A 20642-nucleotide genomic window follows, 5' to 3' on the forward strand; every position below is an offset into this window, starting at 1 on the left:
AGTTGTACTTCCAGCCTCCATCAAGCCTTATGTCTTCACCAATCTTGCATGGGACAATATCGATAGACTTGAGGAAACTCTCACTGGAAAGGGAACATCAGATAGAGTCAATGGCATAGTGGTACAGGCCAATGTCTATGGACCACATCTGCCAAGAGCTGAGCTTCCACACATTGAGAAACTGAAGCACAGATTAGTCACCATTGAGGACCAAGAACTGGAAGTATAGGTAGCAGGTGCATGTGTGGGCCCACAGCCTCTCCCCACCAGGGAAGGAAACCAAGGAAGCTGCTCTTCTTGCCTGCAAGAAGAACCTGGTGTGGACACTTGGAAGGCAAACAGATCCAGAGAATCAGACAATCCCAAACTGGACTAGTTTTAATATCAGTACCAGGGACCAAGAACCAACCTCACAAGATATTGTTGGGTATCTGCCTACCATCAATTCACCAGCCACAGAGTTGACCACAGTATTTGAAATCTTGAACCAATCAGAGCTAATCAGGAAGGAACTTCATCTAGAAACAATTGTGGTAGTCATGGATCAAGCACTCTATGCAAAAGCCACTGAAATTGCCTGGAAGCACAAAGAGCACTTCTCCAACATTCTTCTCAGGATGGGGACATTCCATACCATATGTAATGCCTTAGCCATCCTAGGAAACCGATTTCGGGATGCTGGTCTAAAGGACATATGCACAGAGGCTGAAATTGTCGCAGAGGGGTCCATCAATGGAGTCCTTGATGGTAAACACTACAATCGTGCTGTCAGGGTCCACAAGTACATCTGTGAAGCACTGATGAGACTCACATGGGCAGAGTTCACACCATGGGTTCAGGACAACACTCCAGAGAGGAGTGGTGCTGTGCATGTTACACAACAAAACTATAAATAAAAACACTAGAGACTGGATCTAAGTTAACAGGGCTTTTTACTTATGGAACCTGAACCGAACACATATATACAGATCAATACACGCCTAATAGCGCATGTTCAATAACATGTTACTACGACATAAAATAGTCCCATATTATACAGTAGGCTCCTCCCCTTTCATTTTAAAAGTGTATCAACTTTTTTTTAAGTTAATAGAGGCACTACGCTAAACAAATATTGTATGTGTACCCTTAATATACAAATGCCCACCAACTGTTTAATTAGTAACATAATAATATGAAATTATAACAAAGTAATGTAATAATAATAATAATTATTATAACTGGTCTCTGGCAGGGCGGGGGGGCATCTCTGCCTCTCCCTGCAACATTTGATTTGGGGAGTGAGTCTCCACAGGTACATCAGGTGGGTCCTCAGCACTGATGACAGGCTTATCTGTGGCTAAGGCTGATGTGGTCACATCAGGAGTGTTTGCTTCTATGTCCGGGGAGTCAGGGTAAGGTGTTGTTGTGTTTTCCATCTGTGCATTCAGGATTTGATCCACATGATGTGCTTCTATGTCATGGGAGTTCGGGTAAGGTGTTGTTGAGTTCTTCACCTGGGCATCCCAGATTTGATCCACATGACGTCCCCATACATCCTCTCCCACCTGTACTCTATACATCAGTGGCCCATCTGTGGTGAAAATTATACCCGGCTGCCACATTTCAGTCTGGTAATCCCATACAAGAACTGACACTGAAGCTCCGTGTAGACTTAACATTCAAGTGTTTGAACTGTCTGTTCACCACATCACGCCGTACATCTGGTTTAAGAAGATCCATGCAGGACCTCAGGTTCCTGTTCAGAAACATCATCGCTGGAGTCTGGTTAGGGGTTGTGTGCACTTCATTATGATAGGCAAGGAGGAAGCTGTCTATCTTGTGTTGTAGTGGTCGATTTTCGCTGTCCCTTGCCTTCAAGGCTTTCTTGAATGTCTGTACAAATCTTTCTGCCAAGCCATTTGAGGATGGATGGTAAGGAGCTGATGTAAAGTGCTTGATTCCATTGTTCTTCACAAAACCTTGGAATTCTTCAGAAACAAATTGTCGTCCATTGTCTGTGCAGATTTGCTCTGGTATGCCATTCCTAGCGAACATGGTCCTCAGAACTGTAATGGTCTTTTCCGATGTGGTTGTCTTCATTTTGATGACCTCTGGCCATTTGGAATGTGCATCGAAGGCGATTAAAAAGATAGAGTCCATAAAGGGTTCAGCAAAGTCAGTGTACACTCGCTGCTATGGTGATGAGGTCCACTCCCATGGATGGAGAGGGGCATGTGGTGGTGTGTTCTGGAGCTTTTGACATCCAGAGCAGTTCTTGGTCAAGTCCTCAATCTGTTTATCGATTCCTGGCCACCACACATAGGCACGGGCGAGACCTTTCATCTTCATGGTACCCAGGTGCCCCTCGTGCAGCTCCTCCAGCACTCTGGTGCATAGCTTGGGAGGGATCACAACTCGTGAGCCACACATTAGTGTTCCTTGACACACTGACAACTGCTCCTTCCTCGCTGAGAAGGCTGGAAACAGTGTGTTACCCCGTGCTTGCCATCCCTTTACCATGAAGTCATACACTTTTGACAACATAGGGTCATTGTGTGTTTCCCTTTCAATGAGGCTGTTTGTTACTGGTAACTGTTCAACTATTGTTGTGTGAAAGATCTGAATCCATTTACATAGTGATCCCGGAAGTGGGCAGTGGTAAATGTGACAAACCATCTGCGTTGCCATGTTGCTTGGTCCTCTGTATTCAATGTCAAACATGTGACCTCCTAAGAAAAGGGACCATCGCTGCAGCCTTTGTGCTGTCATCACTGGAACACCTTTTCTTGGGTTGAAGCTTGACACGAGAGGCTGATGGTCAGTCAACAGGGTAAACTTTTGGCCATACAGGTAGTGACTGAATTTCTTGACTCCCCACGAGGCTTAGGCCTCTCCGTCAATCTGTGCGCAGTTGCGTTCAGCTGAAGTTAGCGTTCTTGAAGCAAAGACTATTGGTCGTTCGGAGCCATCTGGAAACTTGTGCAATAACACAGCTCCTATCCCATGGGGTGAGGCATTACAAGCTAGTCAGATAGGTAAGGAGGGGTCAAAGTGCGCGAGCACCCCGTCTGAAGTTATGAGTCTTTTAGTTTCCTGAAACGCTTTCTCATAGCTCTCAGTCCACTTCCAATGTGTCCCTGCCTGTAATAATGCATTTAGTGGGTGTAGGACTGTGGATAGGATAGGCAAGAACTTGTGGTAGTAGTTCACTAGACCGAGATATGGAGACTCATTTTCAGGTGGTGGTGCCTTAAGTACCGCTTCCATCTTGTCTTGAGACATGTGTAAGCCATCCTTGTTGATCACATGCCCACAGTATGAAATTTCCTTTCTGAAAAAATCACATTTCTCTCAATTAGCTCTGAGCCCATATTCTCATAACCTGGTGAGCAATTGTTCATGGTTAGAAAGATGTTCGTCGTCATCCTTGCTGGTGACAGTGATGTCATCCAGGTAACACTGAGTCCCTGGAATCCCCTGCAGGACCTGGTCCATTGCCCTTTGCCAGATTGCAGGAGCTGATGCTATCCCAAACACCAACCTGTTGTACTGGTAAAGTCCTTTGTGTGTATTTATTGTCAGGTATTTCGTGGATGCTTCGTCGATTTCCATTTGGAGGTAAGCCTGGGTCAAATCAATTTTTGTGAAATGTTCCCCTCCTGACAGGGAAGGAAAAATGTCCTCAATACGAGGTAGAGGATACTGTACTGTGCGGAGAACTGGGTTAACAGTCACCACATATGAGCACCTTGCTTGGTTTTCCTGGTTTTGTGCTGGAGGTTTTCTTCATCACTGGAACAATAGGCGTGGCCCATTCACTCCAATCCACCTTTGACAGGACCCCAGTCTGCTCCAGTTTTTTCAGCTCTGCCTCTACTGTAGGACGGATTGCATATGGCATTGGTCTGGCTTTGTGAAATTTTGGACATGCATTTTCCTCAATCTCAGTCTTTGCTTTCATGCCTTGAAGTGTCCTATTCCTTCCACCTAAGAGAGGGAAAACTCTGATTTATGATTATGAAGACATGCAGTTCTCTTTTATTGTCATTTAGTAATGCATGCATTAAGAAATGATACAATATTTCCTCTGATGTGATATCACAAAACACAGGACAGACCAAGACTGAAAAAACTGACAAAAACACAAAATTATAACATAATAGTTACAACAGTGCAACAATACCATAACTTGATGAAGAAGTCCATGAGCACAGTAAAAAGTTCAAAGTCTCTCAAATGTCCCACATTTCACGCAGACGGGAGAAGGAAGAAAAACTCTCCCTGCCATGCCTGACCGCAATCCACCTCTGAGTCATCTGAAAACTTCAAGCCTCTGAATCAGCTCTCCGACACCGAGTACTGAGCGCCATCTCTGTCTGAACGATTCGACCTCAACCTTGGTCGCCAACAGCAGACAAGGCCAGGGATTTTGAGGCCTTCCCTCTTGGAAGATTCCTGACCGCGCAGTAACAACAGCAGCGAACAAGCGTTTCAGAAATTTCTCCAGATGTTCCTCTGTGCTTTCATGTCCGTCTCCATCAAATCAAAATTGTCCATGGCCCCTATTTAACGGATACAATATCATTTTTCACCAGAGGGCTGCGCACGCGTGGCACGCTGCTCTCTCTCCTCCCGCCGACCTCCGTTGACTTCAAACCTCCGCTGCCTTGGAGCCATACCCACTCATGGGAAGGGCTTCGGGAGTAAACCCTGAGGACAAATCCGGAGCTGGAGTCCCTAAGGCAGTCCGACGTTGCCTTCAACCTCGTTCTGGCAACTCCTGTGACGACTCTAGTGCCAAGCTGTATCGGCCCTTGCCCTTCCCTTGAACAACATCGGTAGCGTGGAGAGGGGAGACTTGCTGCATAGGCAACTGCCACTCTTCCATACAACCTTGCCCAGGCCTGCGCCCTGGAGAGACTGAAGCAAGACGTTCCAGGCGCAGATCCATGGTCTCACGAGACTAACGGATGCCATCAGAGGTTCAGTGGCTGTGTTTTACCTCCATGGATCACTGTCACTTTAATTTTGCCTTTGGAACGCACCTTCTGTCCTGTGTAAGTCTTTAGCAGTAGTTTAGTTTGTTTCAGAGGTATAGGCGAAAACAGTCGTTTGTAGTCGCGTACAGAGATCACTGTTAAGGCTGAGCCTGTGTTCAATTCCTGCCACTTGTGGAGTGATCCATATTACTCTTCAATCATCTGTCTCTTCCACGCTGTGAAGTGGCAGACGAGACAATTCACTTTTGTCTGAGTCATTTTCATCAGAATTGCTTTCTTTCATTTTGTGCACATTATTGTATTTACCTTTCTGGGGTTTTTTGTTCTCTGTATTTTTCCCTTTTCCTGCTGTTTACTAGCTTTGTATACTCTGCCAGTGTGGTCCTGTTTGCCACAGTTTCTGCATTCTTTATCTTTAAACCAACAGTCATCAGGGTCATGTGACCTGTTCCCACAATGGTAACGTTTCTTTCCTTCATTTCTGCACAGTGATATTTTATTCATAGCATATTCCAAAGATGTTTGTTGTATCTGTGAAGCACCTGGTGCGGATGTTTCTAATGACATTGAGATGTTTAGCACTTTCTCTAATGTAAGGTGTTTTTCACACGGGCTTTTTCTGTGTGGTTTCACAGTACATCCCACACACCAACCTGTCCCTCAATGCGTCCGATAGACCAGCTCCAAATTGACAATGTTCTGATAATTTGCGCAATTCAGCACAATATTCAGAAATGCTTTCATCTTTGCCCTGATTCCATTTATGGAATTTAAATCTTTCAGCAGTGACGAGCGGTTTGAGGTTTAAATGCTGTTGGAGAGTGTCTACTATTTGCTTGAACATTTTGTCAGCTGGCTTTTCAGGGGTTAACAAGCAGGCCATATGTTTTTGTGCCCATTACACTAAGGCTACGTCCACACTCGACCAGATAAATCTGTAACCAAAGCCTTTTCTCTTCATTTTGACCCTCTGTCCACACTGAAATGGCGTTTTCCTCCCCCGAAAATGGAGCTTTTCTAAAACACTCTCCAGGGTGTTTAAATCTGAAAACGCTGGTTGGCCGTTGCAGCGTGTACGGGATAACCAGCTAATTTTAAAACCGCTGTCGTGACATGCCGGAACAAATGGCGGCAGCGTGGCATCTCATGGTTTTCCTGAACGCAACCTCCAACACCACAACAATATCTGACAATAGATGTGTAACAGCCTAATGTAACATTGTATGGAATTACAAGATAACACTGATGCAGACATGTTTTATACATTTAACAAGGTGCTTTATTAATGTATTGCTTGTGCAAACATTCAATAGATGCAATTGTCACTTTTGCCCAGTAGCTCATTTTATTGCAATGTTAAATACAGCAAAATAATATAGAACATAGAATAGTACAGCACAGTACAGGCCCTTCGGCCCACAATGTTGTGCCGACCCTCAAACCGTGCCTTCCATATAAGCCCCCACCTTAAATTCCTCCATATACCTGTCTAGTAGTCTCTTAAACTTCACTAGTGTATCTGCCTCCACCACTGACTCAGGCAGTGCATTCCACGCACCAACCACTCTCTGAGTAAAAAACCTTCCTCTAATATTCCCCTTGAACTTCCCACCCCTTACTTTAAAGCCATGTCCTCTTGTATTGAGCAGTGGTGCCCTGGGGTAGAGGCGCTGGCTATCCACTCTATCTATTCCTCTCATTATCTTGTACACCTCTATCATGTCTCCTCTCATCCTCCTTCTCTCCAAAGAGTAAAGTCTTAGCTCCCTTAATCTCTGATCATAATACATACTTTCTAAACCAGGCAGCATCCTGGTAAATCTCCTCTGTACCCTTTCCAATGCTTCCACATCCTTCCTATAGTGAGGTGACCAGAAGTGGACACAGTACTCCAAGTGTGGCCTAACCAGAGTTTTATAGAGCTGCATCATTACATCGCGACTCTTAAACTCTATCCCTCGACTTATGAAAGCTAACACCCTATAAGCTTTCCTAACTGCCCTATCCACCTGTGAGGCAACTTTCAGGGATCTGTGGGCATGTACCCCGAGATCCCTCTGCTCCTCCACACTACCAAGTATCCTGCCATTTACTTTGTACTCTGCCTTGGAGTTTGTCCTTCCAAAGTGTACCACCTCACACTTCTCCGGGTTGAACTCCATCTGCCACTTCTCAGCCCACTTCTGCATCCTATCAATGTCTCTCTGCAATCTTCGACAATCCTCTACACTATCTACAACACCACCAACCTTTGTGTCGTCTGCAAACTTGCCAACCCGCCCTTCTACCCCCACATCCAGGTCGTTAATAAAAATCACGAAAAGTAGAGGTCCCAGAACAGATCCTTGTGGGACACCACTAGTCACAATCCTCCAATATGAATGTACTCCCTCCACCACCACCCTCTGCCTTCTGCAGGCAAGCCAATTCTGAATCCACCTGGCCGAACTTCCCTGGATCCCATGCCTTCTAACTTTCTGAGTAAGTCTACCATGTGGAACCTTGTCAAATGCCTTACTAAAATCCATATAGATCACATCCACTGCACTACCCTCATCTATATGCCTGGTCACCTCCTCAAAGAACTCTATCAGGCTTGTTAGACATGATCTGCCCTTCACAAAGCCATGCTGACTGTCCCTGATCAGACCATGATTCTCTATATGCCTATAGATCCTATCTCTAAGAATCTTTCCCAACAGCTTTCCCACCACAGGCGTAAGGCTCACTGGTCTATAATTACCCGGACTATCCCTACTACCTTTTTTGAACAAGGGAACAACATTCGCCTCCCTCCAATCTTCCGGTACCATTCCTGTGGACAACGAGGACATAAAGATCCTAGCCAGAGGCTCAGTAATCTCTTCTCTCGCCTCGTGGAGCAGCCTGGGGAATATTCCGTCAGGCCCCGGGGACTTATCTGTCCTAATGTATTTTAACAACTCCAACACCTCCTCTCCCTTAATATCAACATGCTCCAGAACATCAACCTCACTCATATTGTCCTCACCATCATCAAGTTCCCTCTCATTGGTGAATACCGAAGAGAAGTATTCATTGAGGACCTCGCTCACTTCCACAGCCTCCAGGCACATCTTCCCACCTTTATCTCTAATCGGTCCTACCTTCACTCCTGTCATCCCTTTTTTCTTCACATAACTGAAGAATGCCTTGGGGTTTTCCTTTACCCTACTCGCCAAGGCCTTCTCATGCCCCCTTCTTGTTCTTCTCAGCCCCTTCTTACGCTCCTTTCTTGCTTCCCTATATTCCTCAATAGACCCATCTGATCCTTGCTTCCTAAACCTCATGTATGTTGCCTTCTTCCACCTGACTAGATTTTCCACCTCACTTGTCACCCATGGTTCCTTCACCCTACCATTCTTTATCTTCCTCACCGGGACAAATTTATCCCTTACATTCCTCAAGAGATCTCTAAACATCGACCAAATGCTAGAGACTGGAGCTAAGTTAACAGGGCTTTTTACTTACGGAACCTGAACTGAACACACATATACAGATCAATATGCACCTAATAGCGCATGATCAATAACGTGTTACTACCACATAAAATAGTCCCATATTATACAGTAGGCTATATGGTATAAGTGGGATGATCAAATCATTCTTAGACCATGTGAACAACACGACCAGTGACTTGAACCAACAGGAGTTGAACAATCTGCTGGAAAGTCCACTCTTAGCTGAGCTGATAACCCTGTGGACAGACTTTCTGGGTCACCTCCATCACAACAACTGGCAGACTGTGAGAACCAGGCATCCACCTCAGAGAGTGTGGAAAGTTCAGATGAAGATGTGGAAGACGTGGAAGACTTGGAAAATTATTATGATTATCAATAGGTTATGAAAGTATGGAAAGCAGTCTTTGATTAAATATATTCATTTTACAACCAAATGTTTAGCACACATAAAGCTACCACTGTGCAATGCTATCACATGTTTTCTAACTCTAGAGATGTATACCTTGCCAAAAATCACTATGAGCATTATTCCCCCTCAGGTGGTACCGACCAACCCTACTGGCTCATGGAATAAAGGTATTTTACTGTTCCTCAACTGTCCTATCAAATAGCCTGGGCTCCCAATCCACATTAGCCAACTCCTCCCTCAACCTGTTGTAGTCTCCCTTGTTCAAGTATACTATTTCATCCTCCATCTGTATGCGAAATTCAATCATATTATGATCACTCTTTCCAAGAGGATCCCTGACTACAAGATCGTTAATCTTACCTGTCTCATTGCAGAGGATTAGATCTCAGATAGCATTTCCCCTTGTAGGTTCACTAACATGCTGCTCAAGAAAACCATCACGAATGCATTCTATGAAGCCCTCCTCAAGATTTCCTTGACCAACCTGATTCACCCAATCTATGTGGAAGTTAAAATACCCCATGACAACTGCCGTTCCGTTCTTACAAGCCTCAGTTATTTCTTGGTTAATTGCCTCTGCCACTGCAATATTTTTATTAGGTGGCCTATAGACAACTCCCACCAGTGATTTTTTTCCCTTTACTATTCTTAATCTCCACCCAAATGGACTCAACATTCTGCTCCGTAGATCTTATACCATCTCTCACAATCGCCCTGATCTCATCCTGAATTAAGAGTGCCACCCCACCTCCTTTGCCTTCCCTCAGTGAGTCAGTCAGTCAGTGGGTGCCATCCCGAATTCGGGGTTGGCAGCTATGCACCTCCATCTTCTTCGATCTTGCGCTCTTTTTCTGGCCTCAGCATAACTCAACCCAGTCCATTGCCTCACATTATCGTACCAGGTGGTTCGCTGCCTTCCTCTTTCCCTCTTTCCTCCTATCATCCCTTCCATAACAATTCTGCAGTCCACCACCTCTTAACAAGTGCCCGGCATATTCCAGCTTCCTTTTCTGCACATTCTTCAGCAAATCCTTTTCTCTCCTCGCTCTCTTCAACACTTCCATATTACTGACCTTCATCACCCATCTCATTTTCTACATTCTCCTTGAACACCACATTTCAAATGCCTCCAGTCGTCATTGCGCTTCCTTGCATAACGTCCACGATTCGACTCCATACAACAGACTGCTCCAGACGTAGCATCTCCAAATTCTACAACGCAGCCCAGAGTCCAACCTCTTGCCACACAGCATGTCACTCAGGCTCCAGAACGTTGATCTTGCAATCTCAATTCTTTGTCTAATTTCTGTATCACATTTCCCATCCTCTGTGACCATCTGTCCCAAGTACACAAACTTCTTGACTTGCTCTATGCCTACGCCGTTAATTTTGATACTGATTTTGGGGACTTCTTTCTTCCGTGATACTACCATCAGCTTCGTCTTTGCAGCATTTATTTTCATTCCAAATTGTTCACCTTCAGCATTTATCTTATCTACTATTCTGAGTAACTCGTCGTCAGTCTCGGCTAACAACACTGAATCATCTGCATACCTCAAGTTGTTCACTGTCACTCCACCAATTTGGACACTAGCTTCATCGTTCAACACCCTGAAGATTACCTCTGAGTAAATGTTAAATAATAAAGGGGAGATAATGCAGCCCTGGCGAACCCCTTTTTGGATCTCAACTTCCGGTGAATTCCCACCACTAGTTCCTATTACTGCCTTCTGATGTCAGTACAGACTTGCAATCAGTCGAACATCTTTCCCATCCAGCCCCATGAGTTCAGACAATTGACCAGCTGTTCATGATTGACTTGGTCAAAAGTTTTTTCGTAATCCAGGAAGCACGTGTAAATGCCTTTTTTTTTCTAGACCTCATTCCACAATCACTCGCAAATTGAAAATCCCTTCACGGGTACCCTTACCTGGTATAAATCCGCTCTGGCACTCACTGATTTCATTAGGAACTGTCCCTTTTTATTCTGCTTAGAAGTATTAATAACAAGATCTTGGAGGCATGACTTATAAGACTTATAGTTCTAAAGTCTGAGCATTTCATGCTGTTATTTTTCTTTGGGATCATGACAAACTCTGACTCCACAAAATCTGTTGGCCACTTTCCTGTTGAGTAGATTGTATTGCAATGCTTCGTGATCTCCTCAACCTCTGAGTCGCCAAGGCATTTCAACATTTTGGCTGTAATACTATCTACACCACAAGCTTTACCAGTTTTTAACTTTCCAATGGCTGCTCTTCCGCTACCAAAATTTCTGGACCTTCCGTGTTCTTCTCACTTACTTGATCATTTCTAGCATCATAGTAATTCCCTAATGTATTCCATCCATCTACTTCCCACCTTGTCATTCTCAAAGAGTACGTTCCCATCCTTGTCTTGAATAATGCCAGTCCTCGATTGTTTCTTGTTTCGGTTGGTCATCTCTGCAATCTCCCTGTGCATATCCCTTGAATGATGGAACATGCCCATGGTCTCTATCTTTTCACACTGTTTTATAAACCATTGTTCTTTAGCTTTTGCACATTCTGCTCTTATTTGTTGGTCCAATTCCCTGTACCTTGATGTGTCCTTCTTGTGCTTCCTTCTCTCTTCCATGAGCTTCAGAATGTGATCCGTCATCCAGGCTTGTTTAGCTACGCGCCTTCTTTTGGGGAGACATTCTTCAGCTGCCATTTGCATACAGTCCTTCAGGTTTGACCACATGTTATCTGGTGCCTGCTCCATGTCTTCTACTCTCAGTCCTTTAAACCTATTTTGTACCGCTGCAGAAAATCTTTCACTATACTCGCTCTTCTTCAGTAAGTCCATATCCAGCCTGGCTTTCTTGGTTGCAGCCTTAATCTTCATCTTTAGTGCAATCTCACCCTAACAACCACCGGGTTGTGATCCGAGCCTATATCGGCACCTGGATAAGTCTGGGCCATCCTAATACTTCTCCTGAAGCGTTTCCTCACTGCCTATCTTTCCGTATTACCTGATACCCTTTGATATTTAATTCCCAGTTATCGCCACCTTGCAACCAGGTTTCTGTAATGGCCTAAATCATATGCCTTGGTACTGACCTGTGCCACAAGTTCACTAACCTTGTTTCTAATACTATGGGCAGTTGGATAAAGTGCCCTTATCCTCATTGTCCAAGTAGAACCGTGACCTATGCATTTTTGTTTTTTACCTTTATGCACTTTACTCTTACTTTTTTCTTCACTAACTCTAGCTTTGGTCTCTGCATCACTTCCCTCTTCTTTTCTGTCTGGGTTCCCATTCCCCTGCCATATTAGCTTAAAATCTCCCCAACAGCACCAGCAAACAATCTCCCTAGGACATTGATCCCAGCCCTGCCCAGATGTAGACCGTCCGGACGGTACTGGTCCCACCTCCCCCAGAAATGGTTCCAATGCCCCAAGAATCTGAAACCCTCCCTCCTGCCCCACCGCCCAAGCCACATATTCATTCTAGCTCTCCTGCTATTCCAACTCTGGCTAGCACGTGGCACCGGTCATAATCCTGAGATTATTACCTTTGAGGTCCTACTCTTTAATTTATCTCCTAGCTCCCTAAATTCAGCTTCTAGGACCTCATCCTCTTTTCTTCCTATATCGTTGGTACCCACATGCACCACGACAGCTGGCTGCTCACCCTCCCCTTTCAGAATGCCCTGCAGTCTCTCCGAGACATTTCTGACCCTTGCACCCGGGAGGCAACACACCATACAGGAGTCCTGATTGCGGCCACAGAAGCTCCTCTCTATTCCCCTTCCCATGGAATCCCCGACCACAACAGCTCCGCCACTCTTTTTCTTGCCCTCATGCACAGCAGAGCTACCCACGGTGCCATGATCCTGGCTACTGCTGCATTCACCTAATGAGCCATCTCCCCCAACAGACTCCAAGGCGGTATATCTGCTTTGGAGGGAGATGACCACAGAGGACTCCTGTACTACCTTCCTGCGACTAGTCTTCCTGTTGGTCACCCATTCCCTATCATTCCTTAGATCCTGAAACTGCGCTGTGACCAACTCACTAGATTTTTCTATCCACAAGAGTCTCAGCATCTCGGATGCTCCAAAGTGAGTCCATGCGCAGCTCCAGTGCCTCCATGTGGTCCCGTTGAGCCAAAGCCTTCCTACTTTGTCTCCCCCTGCTCCAACGCCCGCTGTATAAATCTGTATTCTTTTTAAAACCTTCTCATCGTTCTCACTGACCGACGTCCATGCGCTTGTGCAGTCGTGCCCCGTTCAAACCGCTGAAGAAATAACTGTCACCTTTTGAACTCTAGACACTAGACACTAGAATACTACAGCACAATACAGGCCTTTTGGCCCTCGATGTTGTGCCGACCATATATTCCTAAAAAAATGTACTAAACTCAGACTACCCCATAACCCTCTATTTTTCTTTCATCCTTGTGCCTGTCCAAGAGGCTCTTAAATACCCCGAATGTTTTAGCCTCCACCACCATCCCTGGCAAGTCATTCCAGGCACCCACAACCCTCTGTGTAAAAAACTTACCCCTGATAGCTCCCCAAACTTCCCTCCCTTAACTTTGTGCATATGCCCTCTGGTGTTTGCTATTTCTGCCCTGGGAAACAAGTACTGGCTATCCACCATATCTATGCCTTTCATAATCTTGTAGACTTCTATCAAGTCCCCTCTCATCCTTCTACACTCCAAAGAGCAAAGTCCCAGCTCTGCTAACCTTGCCGCATCAAACTTGTTTTCCATTCCAGGCAACATCCTGGTAAATCTCTTCTGCACCTTCTCCATAGCTTCCACATCCTTCCTATAATGAGGTGACCAGAACTGAACACAATACTCTAAGTGCGATCTCACCAGAGATTTGTAGAGTTGCAACATGACCTCTTTACTCTTGAACTCAATCTCCCTATTAATGAAGCCTAGCATCGCATAGGCCTTCTTAACTAGCCTATCAACCTGTGCAGCGACCTTGAAGGATGTATGGATTTGAACCCCAAGGTCCCTCTGTTCATCCACACTCTTAAGTAACCGACCATTAACCGTGTACTCAGCCTTCTGGTTTGTTCTTCCAAAATGCATCACTTCACACTTATCCGGATTGAACTTCATTTGCCACTTTTCTGCCCAACTCTGCATCCTGTCTATATCCTCTTGTAACCTTTGACAACCTACTGCTCCATCCATAACTCCTCCAGTCTTTGTGCATTCTGCAAACTTACTCACCCAATCTTCCGTCTCCTCCTCATCCGGGTCACTTATAAAAATCACAAAGAGCAGGGGTCCCAGGACAGATCCTTGCGGCAGTCCACTAGTCGCCGACCTCCACGTAGAATACTTTTCTTCCACTACTACCCTCTACTTTCTTCCTGTAATCCAATTTTTTATCCAAACACACTGATCCCATGCCTCATGACTTTGTGGATGAGTCTCTCATGGGGGACCCTGTGAAAAGCCTTGCTAAAATCTAAGTAGACCACATCTACCACCCTACCCTCATCAATTTCTTTTGTTACCTCTTCAAGAAACTCATTTAGGCTTGTGAGGCATTACCTTCCCTTCACAAAGCCATGTTGACTATCCTTGAGTAGACTGTACTTTTCCAAATGCTCGTAGATCCTATCCTTAAGAATCCTTTCCAATAGTTTGCAGACCACCGACGTAAGACTCACCGGTCTATAGTTCCCAGGATTCTCCCTATTATCTTTTTTAAACAAGGGAACTACATTTGAAATTCTCCAATCCTCCGGCACATCCCCTACAGCCAAAGAGGATTCAAAGATCATAGCTACTGCTCCAGTGATCTCTTCTCTCACTTCCCACAGCAACCTGGGGTATATCACATCCGGCCCTGGGGACTTATCAATCTTGATATTTTTAAGAATCCTTAATCTCCACATTGTCCAGCACCCAGGCCTGTTCTATTTCGACCTCACCCTGATCAAGGTCCTTTTCACTTGTGAATACTGAAGCAAAGTATTCATTTAGGACCTCCCCAACCTCCTCTGCCTCCAGGCACAAGTTGCCTTCTTTAACCTTTAGCAGCCCCACCTTCATTCTTGTCATCCTTCTGTTCTTCACATACGCATAGAACGCCTTGGGGTTCTCCTTAATCCTACATGCCAAGGCCTTCTCATGCCCCTTCGAGCTCTCCTAAATCCTTTCTTAAACTCCTTCCTGGCTACCCTATATTTCTCATGAGCCCCTGCTGCTTCCTGCTTCTTATATCTAACATATGCTTCCTTCTTCCTCTTGACAAGTTGCCTCACGTGTTTTGTCAGCCACGGTTCCCTTTTCCTACCATTTTTTTCCTTGTCTCAGTGGGACAAATCTACCCTGAACCCAGCACAAGCAGTCCCTAAACTTCCTCCACATTACTTCTCTGCTTTCACCCTGAACATCTGTTTCCAATTTACTCTCGCTAGTTCCTGCCTCATCCTTCATAGTTAGCCCTTCCCCAGTTAAGCACTTTCCTATTTTGTCTGTTTTTATCCTTTTCTATAGCGATGCTGAAGCTCAGGGAGTTGTGGTCACTCTCATCAAAATGCACCCCCACCAAGAGGTCTGCCACCTGACCAGATTCATTACCCAGAACTAGATCCAGTATGGCCTCTCCTCTCGTCGGCCGGTCCACATACTGTGTCAGGAATCCTTCTTGAACACACTTGACAAATTCAGTCCCATCTATCCCCCTTGCAGTCAGGAGGTGCCAGTCAATATGAGGGAAGTTGAAAACACCCATAACTACAACCCTGTATTTCCTGCACCATTTTCTAAAATCTGCCTACTTATCTGCTCCTCGGTGTCCTGAGGGCTATTTGGCAGCCTATAGGCTACTCCCAGCACAGTGATTGATCCCTTCCTATTTCTGACTTCCACCCACACCGACTTAGTGGACACTCCCTCTGCAACCTCCTCCCTTTCTATAGCCGTGATACTATCCCTGACCAGTAACGCTACTCACCTCCCTTTTCTACCTCCCATCCCATTCCTTTTAAAACACTGAAACCCCAGTAACTGCATCAGCCAATCCTGCCCTTCCTCCAGCCAAGTTTCAGTGACGGCCAAAACATCGTAGTTCCACCTACTGATCCATGCTCTAAGTTCATCCCCTTTATTCCTAATACTCCTAGCGCTGAAATAGACACATTTCAACCCCTCTAACTGGCTACATTTATGTTTTGTCCCCTGCCTGTCCTTCCTCACCAACTCAGAACACATAGCATCGTGCCCTTGTCCTTCTATCCTAATCTCTGCACTCACATTCTGATTCCCACCCCCCCCCCGCCAAACTAGTTTAAACCCTCCCCAACAGCTCCAGCAAACCTGCCCGCCAGGATATTGGTCCCTTTCCAGTTCAGGTGCAGCCTGTCCTTTTTGTACAGGTCAGACCTTCCCCAGAAGAGATCCCAATGATCCAAAATTCTGAACCCCTGCCCCTTGCACCAACTCTTCAGCCACACATTCATCTGCCATAACTTCCTGTTCCTACCCTCTCTGTCTCGTGGCACAGGCAGCAATCCCGAGATTACCACCCTTGATTTGTGGTATCCGTTAGTCTCACGAGACCATGGATCTGCGTCTGGAAAGTCTTGCTTCAGTCTGTGTTAGAGCAGCGTCTGTTGTGGCTATAGAGTCCCACACCGGAGTGACAGTCTCGGCTGCAGCGACTGCACTTGAAGCCACCATCCTCCAGTGTTGTCTTGGTGCTGTTTTTCCGACGAGTGCGCTTTTCTTCAGCAGCAAGCCTCAGTTTCTCTTCTCCTCTTTTTAGACCTCTGTGTAGTTCCAGCCTCCAGTGAGAGCGATCGCTTGTGATGTCCTCCCACCTCTCAACGTTCATTTTCAATGACTTCATGTCTCTCTTGCAGACATCTTTGAAACGAAGATGGGGCCGCCCTTGTGCTCTCTTGCCGGAGGCCAGTTCCCCGTAAAGCAGGTCTTTCGGGATCCTCCCATCTGACATGCAGTGTACGTGGCCCAGCTAGCGGAGACAGCATTGTTGGAGCAGGGTGAAGAGGCTGGGTATCTGGGCGCGGGCCAGGACCTCATTGTTGGTGACTCGGTCAGTCCACGTGATGTCCAGGATGCGTCTCAGGCTGCGAAGGTGGAAGTTGTCGAGATGCTGCTGTTGTCTGGAGTAGAGGCTCCAGGTCTCGCTGCCGTAAAGCAGTGTGCTGAGGACGCAGGCCCAGTAGACTGCAACCTTGGTGTGCATCGTCAGCTTTCTGTTCTCCCAGACTCTCTTTGTCAACCTGGCGAATGTTGAGGCTGCTCGTCCGATCCGTCTGTTGATCTCGGGGTCTAGGGAGAGGCTGTTTGTGATGGTGGAGCCAAGGTATGTAAACTCATGAACTACCTCCAGCTCGCAGTTGTTGATGGTAATGGCAGGGGGGTGCTCAACGCCTTGGCTCAACGCGTTGGTCTTCTTCAGGCCGATGGTCAAGCTGAAGTCCTGGCAGGCTCTTGAGAAGCTGTCCATGAGGTCTTGCAGTTGCCGTTCAGAGTGTGTTGCCAGTGCCGCGTCGTCTGCAAACAACATGTCCCTGATGAGTACTTCACGAACCTTGGTTTTCACCCTCAGCCGGGACATTCTAAACAGCCTCCCGTCCGATCTGGTGTGGAGTTAGACACCATCAGTTGATGTTTCAAAGGCGTGCTTCAGCATGACTGTGAAGAAGATGTCGAACAGGGTGAGGGCAAGCACACAGCCCTGCGGATGTTAAAGACCTCTGAAGAAGAGCCATCGAACTGAACTTGAGGTCCTGCTTTTTAACTTCTTTCCTAACTCCCTATATTCCTTCTTCAGGACCTCATCCCTACTCCTATCTATGTCGCTGGTCCCCATATGGACCACGGCATCTGGCTGCTCACTCTCTCTCCTGAGAATACCAAGAACTCGATCGAGATATTGTGGACCCTGGCACCAGGGAGGCAACAGACCATCCGGATTTCTCGATCTCTCTCACAGATCTTCTTATCTGTCCCCCTAACTATCGAATCCCCTATCACTACTGCTCTCCTCTTTTCCCTCCTTCCTTTCTGAGCTGAGGGTCCCGTCTCGGTGCCAGAGACTTGACCACTACAACTTGTCCCTGGTAGGTAGTCCCCACCAAAACAGAATACGTATTGTTGATGGGAACGGCCACAGGGGTGCTCTGCTCTTTCTGTCTATTCCCCTTCCCTCTCCTGACAGTCACCCAGTTACCTGTCTCCTAACTTTTAGGAGTGACTGTCTCCCTGAAACTCCGATCTATTACTGCCTCTGCCTCCTGAACGATCCGAAGTTCATCCAGCTCCAGTTCCTTAACTGCCATGATGAGGCTAAACTTAGGTTGGAGGAGAAATACCTCATATACCGTCTAGGTAGTCACCAGCCCCTTGGCAGGAACACTGCTAATCTCCAGCTTCTGGTAATTCCCTCTCCCTCCCCTCCCCCATCCCAGTTTCACTCTGCCCCACCTCCAGCTGCCTTTCACCTCTCTCATGGTTCTGCCTCCTTCTGCTACCCATTGTGCTTTCCCCTATTCCTTCTCCACCTTTCCTGCCTATCCCCTCCCCCACCCCTTTATCTTTCCCCTTACTGGTTTTTCACCTGGCACCTACCAGCCTTCTCCTTCCCACCCTCCCCCCACCTTCTTTATAGGGCCTCTGCCCCTCCCCCTACAGTCCTGACGAAGGGTTCCGGCCCAAAACGTTGACTGATCGTTTCCACGGATGCTGCCCGATCTGCTGAGTTCCTCCAGTGTGTTGTGAGTGTTGCAACTGCTTTCTGCTGAGTCTGAGCTATTCAAATCTTGATTGACTTGATTGCACAATCCAACTGCCAAAATCTCTCGAGCCAAAGCCTCAAAGCTCCACGTTTCACTGGCCGCTCTACTGGCCCTTCCTTGCTTTCAAACTCTTCTCGCTGTTCTCACTGGCTGACAACCACGCGCTTGCGCAGTTGTGCTCCGTTCAAATGGCTGAAGAAATAACACCCTAGATGTGGAGGAACTAGTAATGATCTTCCAAAAATCATTGGACTCTGTCATGGTGCCAGAGGATTGGAAAATTCCAAATGCCAGTCCGCTCTTTAAGAAATGAGTAAGGTAGCAGAAAGTTAATTATACACCAGTGAGCCTGACCTCAGTGGTTGGGAAGATGTCGGAGTCAGTGGTTAAGGATGAGGTTATGGAGTACTTGGAGACACAGGACAAGATAGGACAAATTCAGCAGTTTCCTAAAGAGACATTCTTGCCTGAGAAACCTGTTGGAATTCTTTGAAGAGATTACATATAGGGTAGATAAAGGGTATGTAGTGGATGTTACATATTTTTACTTTCAGAAGGACTTTGACAATGTGCCACACATGTCAAGAGCCCATGGGGCTACTTACCAAGTTAAGAGCCCATGGCATTACAGGAACGTTACTGGCATGGTTAGAGCCTTGGCTGATTGGTAGGAGACCGTAAGTGGGTATAAAAGGATCCTTTTCTGCCCTGCCCTGCCCTGCCCTGCCCTGCCTTGCCTTGCCCATTGTTGCTTTGAACAGTCTCTGTGTCCACGCCTTTGCTAGGTAGGTCCGGCCATTTGCCGCTACCTAGTGTTGAGCACTGTCTCTGTGTCCACACCTTCGCTAGGTAGGCCCAGCTGCTTGCTGCTAGCTTGTATTGCGAACTGTCTCTTTGTGCCCTCGTCTCTGCTGGGTAGGTCCGGCCGTTTGTTGCTACCTTGAGTGGAGATCTGCCTCTCAGTGTTCTGTGTATGAGTCCCGGTCCTACGTCCTGTTTCCAAGGATGGGTCCCAGTTCTGTGTTCCGTGTTCCTGTTTCTCAAGATTACCAAGGCTCTAGGCTCTACGTTCCTGTCTCTCCCTCAACTGAGGCGCTGCGTTCCTGTCTCTCCCTCAACTGAGGCACTGCGTTCCTGTCTCTCCCTCGACCGAGGCTCTGCGTTCCTGTCCCTCCCTCGACCGAGTCTCTGCATTCCTGTCTCTCCCTCGACCGAGGCTCTGCCTTCATGTCTCTCCCTCGACCGAGGCTCTGCGTTCCTGTCTCTCCCTCAACCGAGGCTCTGCGTTCCTGTCTCTCCCTCAACCAAATCAAGGCTTCGTGTTTTCGCCCAGCCCAGGAGTACCTCGCCCAGCCCGGTGTTGGAGTTCCCTCGTCCTGTGCTGGAGTCTCTCGCCTTGTCCAAGCCAAGGCTTGTGCTCTTGTCCTGTCCACGTGCCTTGTCCTGTGCAGGAGGTCCACATCCTGTTCTGTAGCCATGTCTTGTCCTTGCCTAGTTCTGGAGACCGAGTTCGAGTCCAAACCCAAGCCTTTTCATGTCCTCGGCTCGGAGTCCGAACCCAAGCCTCGTCCAGTCCTGTAGCCACGTCATGTCCTCGCCTAGTTCTTGGGTCCAAGTCCGAGTCAAGACCCAGGTTCTGGGTCCTTGTCCAGTCTCTGGCCTGGAGTCCAAGCCCAGGCTCCTAGTTCCCAGTTCCTTGTCCTGGTCCCACTTGCCTAGCCAATGTCCTAGCCCAAGTCTGTGTTCTTGTCCCAGCTCCTAGTCTGCATCCAGTCACGTCCCTAACTCTAGTCCTGTCCTGTTCCTAGTACATCAGTGTCTGTGCCTTGCATTTGGGTCTGCCACCAACGCCCCCCTTATGACACAACATACTTGTGCTGCTGCCTTCAGAATTCTTTTCTGCAGTAGCATTATTATTTATTCACAAGATACCAAAGCTTGGATTTATCTTTGCAGTATTTCATCATTCTGTGTACAGCTGTAAATTTGACAAAGGCACCTCTTTA

At 46.8% G+C, this 20642-nt stretch overlaps 1 protein-coding gene across 2 annotated transcripts in view; it reads right to left on the minus strand.

Moving 5' to 3' along the window:
- Positions 1 to 3883: 3883 nt before the first annotated feature.
- Positions 3884 to 20642, minus strand: part of LOC134346071 (uncharacterized) — a 208762-nt gene continuing 192003 nt past the window's right edge. For both annotated transcript variants that reach the window (XM_063047373.1, XM_063047372.1), the window contains one exon: positions 3884 to 3969. The gene's annotated coding sequence lies outside the window, so the exon portion shown is untranslated. The remainder of the gene's footprint in view (positions 3970 to 20642) is intronic.

This window comes from Mobula hypostoma, chromosome 5, assembly GCF_963921235.1.
Source record: "Mobula hypostoma chromosome 5, sMobHyp1.1, whole genome shotgun sequence".
NCBI classification, from domain to species: Eukaryota; Metazoa; Chordata; class Chondrichthyes; order Myliobatiformes; family Myliobatidae; genus Mobula; species Mobula hypostoma.